We start from the raw sequence: 6,940 nt of genomic DNA, 5'->3' as shown, positions 1-6,940 counted from the left end.
TGTTGGTTTTCTACGTGTAGGACATCTTTAAGAATCTTTTGTAGGGCTGCTTTGGTGGAGATATATTGTTTCAGTTTTTCTTGCTGTGGAAGGTTTTTATTTGACCTTCGGTTATGAAAGAGAGTTTAGCTGGGTACAGTATTCTTGGTTGATAGTTGTTTGTTGTTAGGGCATGGCATTCATCATTCCAGGGTGTTCTTGCTTTAATTGTGTCTGCTGAGAAATCTGAGGTGATTCTAATTGGTTTCCCTTTATAGGTGATTGATCTTTTCTCCTTGACAGCTTTAAGGATCTTTTTCTTGGTCTGAATTGATCCTGTGCAGATTATAATGTGACAGTGGGATGTCCTGTTCTGTTCTGGTCTATTTGGGGTTCTAAAAGCTTCTTGTATCTGAATAGGCCTATCTTTTTGCATGTTTGGGAAGTTCTCTGCTAGGATCCTGTTAAACAAATTTCCTAGACCATTAACTTCTGTTTCTAGGTGCTCCTCTCCACCCATTATCCTCAGACTAGGCCTTCTGATATTGTCTTCCAGATGTTGAATAGATGTATCATATGTCTTAGATTTGTCTTGGATGGTTGTATGTTCTTTCTCTATAATATCTAGGCTGTCTTCAATCCCTGAGATTTGATCTTCTGCATAGTCTAACCTACTATCAAGACTTTCTACTTTGTTTTTTTTTTAAATTTCTTTTCCTTCTTATTGGTGGCTTTGATGGCTTCAGATTCTTCGTTGGAGCTTTGTTTTAGATCTTGTAAGAACTTCTTTACTTCCTCAATTTGGTATTCAGTGTTTATTCTCAAATCACTTAGTTGATTAGTTACGGTTTCCTTGGACTCCCCTTGCTTCTGTTGGTCTCCATTCAGCATTCCCTTTGTCATCTCCCTGACTTCTTTCAGCTGTCTCTTTATGGATTCCATGAATGACTCTATTGATCTTGGTTTATTCTCATCCTGCTCTCTCAATTCCTGTATTACTTTTTGATTAGCTTCCTCATGCTCACACAATTCCTGTAGTTCTCTTTGAGTGTTCTCAGCCTGCTCACACAATTCCTTTATTTCTCTTTGAGTGTTCGCAACCTTCTCATGCAATTCCTGTATCAATGTTTGAGTAGTTTCCTCATGCTCATGAGCTTCCTGTATTGATCTTTGGTTTGCCTCCTCCTTCTCCCAATCGCACTCACACTGAGTCCTTTGCAGGTTTTCAATCTTTTCATTCACCATGTTTACCAGTAGTGTTTGTATAGCTTTTTGGGAACTCTCCTCTGGATTATTCATTATCTGTTCTGTCACCTGATTATTATGAGTGGGAGTTGAGATATCTGGACTTGCCATTTTTCTTGTGTTTTTCTGGCTTGTTCTGCCCATTTGGTATGAAAGTAACACCATTTTCGTGCTAGAGCACTATTTTAAAGCAAGCATCAACACAAAGTCCTGTATTTGCACAGTCAAAAGTCTGCAGATACAATCTAGTTAAACAGATACAATCTATTCAACATCAAACAATTATGAATTAATGGGCTATGAGCAGCAGAGAGGAATTTGGCAAACCAGAAATTATTAGGTTTAGGGAGAAATGTGGGGAAAAATAGAATTAAAGGGATGTGGAAATGTAAAAGTAGAGTGAATTTAACCAAGTCCTAATCTCAAAGAGGGAAATGGATTGGACAGAATAGTAGGAGAGAGAGAAGAGAAAAAAAAGAAAAAAGAGAGACAAGAATAAATGGAAGAACAAAAATTTAAATTTAAAAAGTGAAACACTTAAAAATTATGCAAGTGTAAAAGAAGTAATATTGAGAAGAGAATGGGGATAGGATGAGAGGAGGGGAGGGATAGAAATGAAACATGAAAAACTAAAAAATAAAAATACTTAAAATATTATATAGGTATAAAGAGATAATACTGCTATTAAGGAATTTAAGCCTCAGAGTTTTTGAACTGAGTAATAAATTTCTGGATTAAGTGTGCATGCAATGGGGGATAAGGTCTAATAATTGACCACAGGTATATCTGAGTATGAGCAGAACAGTGATTAAGTCGCGCAGAAAAGAACGATAGAGAAGAAAAAGTAAAAGAATGAGAAAGAAGAAGAAAAAAAGGACCAAAAGGTCAGTAGAGATAAAAAAGCACCCACACACATATACACCTAAAATAAAAATTATAAATGGAAGGAAAAAAAACGATTAATAGTAAACAATTTTTTAAAAAAATTAAAAATAAAAAAAAGGTACCAAAAAAAGAGTTCTTTAAATTTTTTTTGGCGGCGGGGGGAGAGGGAGAGTGTTGGATGGGAAGCTCCTGTATCTCCCTTGTGTCCATAACCAGTCTCTTGGTGGAGTCTCTGGTCTGCTTGTGGTGTTTGATTTTCCTGTAGCTTGGATGGTGACTTAAGTCAGTTTGTTTAGGCAGGCAGTAAAATGCTCTGTTTTTCCCAGGATTTTGTAATCCTCCTCCCAGGCTAGTTCAGTGGGAGGGAGATCTGTTTTGAGTATCACAAAAGAGGGAGATGGCTGTTTCCTCTAGTTTGGAGATGCTGTGATGAGGATAGGTTCTGGGTATGCCTTTCAGTAAACAGTAGCTTTTCCCTGAGTGGGCAGCTCCAGAGACAGTCACAGAGCCTAGCCTGGAGCCATTCTCAGGGTTTAGGTTTACTGAATTTCAGTTGATTTTCTAGGCTGCTGTAGGGAGGGGAAGCCTCTGGCTCTGTTAACCCAATGAAGAAAGCCATTCCTCCAGGGGCAGAGTTTTCTCTGCCTGAGCTGGATGACTTTCCCCTGGGTGGAGCTGAGCCTGGCAGGTCAGGTTCCTGTGACCTGCTAAATGACTCTTTTGTTTTCTTCCAAGGCCTGAGTTGGAGCTAGCTGCTGGGCCTTTATCAGTATCAAAGATGGAGATCTCCAGTAGTGGGAGGGGTGAGGGGTGGCCTTCTCTCCTCTGCTCCCTGAGAAGGAGTGAGGGTGTTAGGGTTCTTCTCACACTGGAGTGTTGGTTCCTGGGTTGTCCCTGGCCTGCAATCTATAGGATGAAGATATGTGCTCCTTGTCAGTTCTTTCTGGTGTTGAGTAGAATCTGCTCGCCCGCTGCATCTACCTTTGTCCCGGACTCTCTGTGTTGTAGGTATGGCGGCTACAGCTGCCTCTGCCACTGCCACAGCCACAGCCACAGCCATGACTCCTGGCAAGTGCTCAGATCTGTCTCCTTGCCTAGATTTTCCCTCTCTGGCCAAACTCTCTACTGCAATGGGACACTTAGTGTGATTCTCTGGTCTAGGACTGTACACTGGAGCACTAAAACTGCTTTCTATGCGAGAGCTTGTTTAGCTTCCAGCTTCTCCTCCGCCATCTTCCCGGAACCAGTCCACTCACCTACTTTTGAGAGATTTTTTCTGTTGCTAATAGGAGAGAACTGTTTTCCTTCCATGAAGCTTCTCCTTTCCAGGGGTATAACCACTCTACTTGTCTTTGAATCCTTTTATCTCTCCCATCCCAGCTGTCTTTTCAGCTGATGAAGTGATGTTATTATTTACAACCCAAGTCAGTGGCATGAGTTCTGTACTTTGAGGCTGCAGACACCTTTCCTAATCCATAGGAGAGTGGTCGGAGGAGTTTTCTTCAGTAAGTATGAAGCGACATATATTTTGTTGACTTTAAAAAATATCTTACTGTAGAGATGCAGTTAGTCGTTCAGACTAAGCTCTATTTCATTATATGTCTGGTTTATTGCATGGCCCAGAGCTGATAGGCATATCTGGCCTAGATTTGTTTTCCTTATTGGTACACATACACACCCTGAGGTTCTGGTCTGCTAAAATGCTAAGGAGGAATTTCAAGAAATTATAGCATCTGATGTGATTCCTATTGCAAGAGAAATGCCATTGCTAAAGGAGTTGTCATATAACAATTTATGAATACAATATCTCCTCATCAATATCACTCTTTTCATCATCTCATTCATCCCTACCCTAGTCACCCTTTCCCTCAGTCTTCTTAATTTTATAAGACATACATTGAATTCTTGGCCTCTGTGAATTTCTTTCATCTGTTTTTGAGTACTCGTGTGACAACGGTAGCCTGAGGTAGCTTGCCACACATGGGGACAGAGATGGTGGGCGAAGCAATTACTGTCTTCCCCATTATTGTAGAGATCTGAACCATTGAAGGATCCAAACTCTGCTTTTTCCTATCACTCCTAAATACTTGTTTTTCTTTTTTTTTCTTAAATTTATTTTATTGTGAAGATGCTGTACAGAGGGGTTACAGTTACATGAGTGTGGCAATGAGTACATTTCTTGTCAAGCACTGTTACCCCCTCCCTTGTTCTCCCACTATCCCTTCCCTCCCCCACCTTCCTCACTCCACTCCTCTCCAAAGTTGCAAAGTGCATTTCCAATATACTATCTTGTGGGTATTATTGTTGCAATGGGTCATCCTATGCCCTTGTTTCAGCGTTTTGTTATTCCCCTTCCCCTACCTAAATTAGACAAATGTATATAGAAGATGCAGGGTACCAAAATCAAGTACAGTGACAACAGGTGATATACCATAGGGGGAAGAACATACAAAAGAAACAAAAAAATCAAGTAATACATTAAAAACAACAACAACAAAGAAAGGCCTCTTATGTCCATATCTTGGTGTTCATTTCACTTAGCATCATCTTATATTTGTACATAGCTTTTGAGCTTTTCTGCTATCTAATAAAATTATCCTAGGCATATACTAATTATTGCAAATGAGGGAAACCATGGGACCTATGTTTCTTTGGGTCTTTCCATTTCCTAAAAAATGTGGTGGTGTCATTCTTTCTGATGGAAGCATAGAATCCCATTGTATATATATATATATACCACATTTTCTTGATGCATTCATCTACTGAGGGGCATCTGAGTTAGCTCCATATCTTACTTGTTTTTCTTAAACTCCACTATTTTTCTACTTTTACTTGATTTTCCTTTCTCTGACATTCCTAATTATATTAAGTCATTTTAATATAATTTTATTACTGCTCTTAAATAGACACATTGAATCTTATTGCAGAAGTATCTGTATGTGTCTTACCTCCTTAAAAATATGAAGCATTGTTGTTGGTAATCAGGAAGTAAAATGTATGGATGGTACTGTTTAAACATACTAATATGTCCTCTAGGATGTCTTTGTCATAAATAGACCACTGCATTAGATTTCAGAGGGTTAAAATTTAGACTCAGATCTACACCCACAGACATCACACTAATGTTTTTCAGTTGTAATTCCAAGCTAGTGCAAGCAAGGTTTATTTTCAAGGTTGTGTGTGTGTGTGTGTGTGTGTGTGTGTGTGTGTGTGTGTGTCTTCCTAGTTTAGCTTTGGAAGGTGTTGCATGCCACTTAAACCATGCTACAAAATTTACTGACACGTCATTTTCTGTAAAGATCTTGAATGATCTTTTGTGTTTCTGTTTTCATTGTACTCACTTCAGTCTTCTCTCCTTTTTTCATAGCCTAAGACAAGGACTCCCCCACTTTTTTTTTTGTCGGTTGTGGAGCTTGAACTCTGGGGCTGGGTGCTGTCCCACACCTCTTCCGCTCAAGGAGAGTGCTCTACCTTTTGAGCCACAGCGCCATTTCTGGTTTTCTGAATGGTTTATTGGAGATAAAAGTCTCACAGATGTTCCTGTCTGGGCTGGCTTTGAACCATGATCCTCAGATCTCAGCCTCCTGAGTAGCTAGGATTATAGGTATGAGCAGCTTGTGCCCGGCTAGTTCTTGAATTTTGACTTGACCATTTGGTGGCTTAATAATAATTCATTAAAATTTTGTGTAAATTCAAATTTCCCTAATTTTACTGTTAATATCTACCTTTACTACACTGTGGACTCAAAGCATGTTAAGGAAAAATCTAATATTTGTTAAACTTTGAGGCAGGTTTTGTTTTTTTAATTTTTTTAAATTGTGAAAATACCATACAGAGGGGTTATAATTACATGGGCAAGGTAATGAGTACATTTCTGTCTTTTTTTTTTTTTTGGGTCCGGTCGTGGGGCCTGAACTCTGGGCCTGGGCACTGTCCCTCAGCTCTTCAGCTCAAGGCTAGCACTCTACCACTTGAACCACAGAACCACTTCCAGCTTTTTTCTTTATTGCTTATGTGGTTCTGAGGAATCGAACCCAGGGCCTCATGCATGCAAGGCAAGTGCTCTACCACTGAGCTACCTTCCCAGCCCATGAGTATATTTCTTATCAAGCATTGTTGCCTCCTCCTTTTTACATCCTTTTCCATACCTCCTTCCCATCCTCCTGCCCCGCGACCCCCTGCCTCCCCCCCCCCCCCGCTAAAATTTGTTTTGTGACATAATGTCTTGTACATCTCATTGTTGCAATGGGTCAGCCTGTATCCCTATTTAAACAATTTGTTTTTTCCCTTCCCCTCCACAAAGTATACCAACATCAAATACAGTGAAAGCAGGGGTTATACTGTGGGGGAGGGACATACAAAGCAACAAAGAAATCATCTTATAAATATGTTAGAAACAATAGCAAGAAAGAAAAAACATTTGAATCCTTATCTTGGAGTTCATTTCGCCTAACCTCAACTTATCTAACCATTTCTGCTTGTCTCAGAAATATACTAGTTATTGCAAATAAGGGAAACCATGGGACCTATGTTTCTTTGGGCCTGGCTTACTTCAGTTAGTGTAATTTTTTCCAAGTCTTTCCCTTTCTTTTGGCTCGGGGGCAGAGGGGGGGTATAGGAAGGGATAGTAAGGGGAAACAAAGGAGGAGGCAACAATGCTTGATAAGAAATGTACTCATTACTTTGCCCGTGTAATTGTAACCCTTCTATATGGTATTTTCACATGCACACACACACACACAAAACTGGAAAGAAAAGTTAAAAAAAAAGGTGATGTGCAGAGGGGTCATTATTTCAAAAGTAAGGTAGTGAGTACATTTCTTCTTGGATA

This window comes from Dipodomys spectabilis, unplaced genomic scaffold (assembly GCF_019054845.1).
Source record: "Dipodomys spectabilis isolate Male_0828 unplaced genomic scaffold, ASM1905484v1 ptg000173l, whole genome shotgun sequence".
Lineage (NCBI taxonomy): Eukaryota > Metazoa > Chordata > Mammalia > Rodentia > Heteromyidae > Dipodomys > Dipodomys spectabilis.
The sequence above is the reverse complement of the archived record's forward strand: the minus strand, read 5'-3'. Positions refer to the sequence as shown.